The 1,417-nt window shown below is 36.6% G+C and overlaps 1 long non-coding RNA gene across 1 annotated transcript in view; it reads left to right on the top strand.

Annotated features, from left to right (window-relative positions):
- The window catches only part of LOC137658560 (uncharacterized), a 19,593-nt gene extending 18,421 nt beyond the window's left edge, over positions 1-1,172 (top strand). Inside the window, exon 2 of the long non-coding RNA XR_011047367.1 lies at positions 925-1,172. This is a non-coding gene — a long non-coding RNA (uncharacterized lncRNA). The remainder of the gene's footprint in view (positions 1-924) is intronic.
- The last annotated feature ends 245 nt before the right edge of the window (positions 1,173-1,417 follow it).

Below are 1,417 nucleotides of genomic sequence, written 5' to 3'. Positions count from 1 at the left end.
TTGACCAAATTTCGGTATGTTAGATTTATGGGTTGTGATGATCGATGTGGTAACGCCCCTGACTGGTGAACCCCAGACTGGAGTTAAGCGTCCCGCTCAAACTCCTAAGTTCCTTTGGTCGCTGCAATCTCACCATCTTTAAGAGCTAAGGATCGGGGGTTTGGGGGAGCTTTTAGGTCTATTTGCTAAGTCATCAGTAGGCTAGTCCTTGCCTGGGCCTCCCTGGTCCTAGCTTGGGTGGAGAGGGGGCTTGGGCGCTGATCATATGTATATACTGTATGGTCAGTCTCTAAGGCATTGTCTTACTTGCTAGGGCAGTGTTACTGTCCCTTGCCTCTGCCATTCATGAGTGGCCTTTAAACCTTCAAACATGTTTAGGCTATCATCATCATTTCCTCCTACGCCTATTGACGCAAGGCCCTTAGGCTATCATGATTATCAATTTTATTATGCCACATGTTATACCAAAGATAGTTCTCGTTAGTGATTTTTATTATTTTGCTGTTTTCGAATTCATATCATTCGACAGAGCAAACAACCTTGAACAGGTGTACTGTAGGCCTATGCTTAATCCCCGACCCTCCCCTTGACCTCTAGCGTGTATTTTTTTAAAGTTTTTTTGTTTTCAAGTTTTCGCACATTTAAAAAAAAAACTTTGAAGGGAAACTCTCCCTCGAGTGATTGTAAATTAGATTTAGGCCTTAACATCGAAATTTGTGAAAAATAAGTGAATTGCTATCTTATTGGCGATGAAACTCGGCCTACTTTAGGTACTTCATAAAGCGAAGTTTAGAAACAGAGCAGTTTATTTCAGGATCATCGCCGACATCTTGAGAATATATTTTCTATTTAATCATTACACAATCAATGCACACAAGTCACGTTCATTCTCTCATGTATTTATGAACGAACTTAACATTTCAGATACCGTACCTCAAATGAAGCTTTTGTCGTCTTATTGGCGAGAGCTCGTGCAACTGAGGACTGCGACAAAGTGACCTGTACGGTGTAACCATCTGTTTGCAACTGAATGTTTGGAGATGTTTTTTTAAGTAACCAATTTTAAGATGAGTGGATTCAAGATTCGTACAAACGTTATTAAAATTCGTGTGTCCACAATAAAACGGTTTATTTTAATTTGTATCCTTGTGAGAATATACATATAAATTATAGGGATTTTTGATTATTGCCGTAAATAATGTTGTTGAGATGTGCCTTGTCCATGTTCATTTTGTTTTCTTACATGTTAGAATATTCAGTAGGCTACTCTTCTGTGTCATTGTTATTCCCATCATTATACAGTGTATATATATATATATATATATATATATATATATATATATATATATATATATATATATATATATATATATATATATATATAGCCTACATTCATACTTATATTGTGAATGTATAG

This window comes from Palaemon carinicauda, chromosome 19 (assembly GCF_036898095.1).
Source record: "Palaemon carinicauda isolate YSFRI2023 chromosome 19, ASM3689809v2, whole genome shotgun sequence".
NCBI classification, from domain to species: Eukaryota; Metazoa; Arthropoda; class Malacostraca; order Decapoda; family Palaemonidae; genus Palaemon; species Palaemon carinicauda.
The sequence above is the reverse complement of the archived record's forward strand: the minus strand, read 5'-3'. Positions and strand labels throughout refer to the sequence as shown.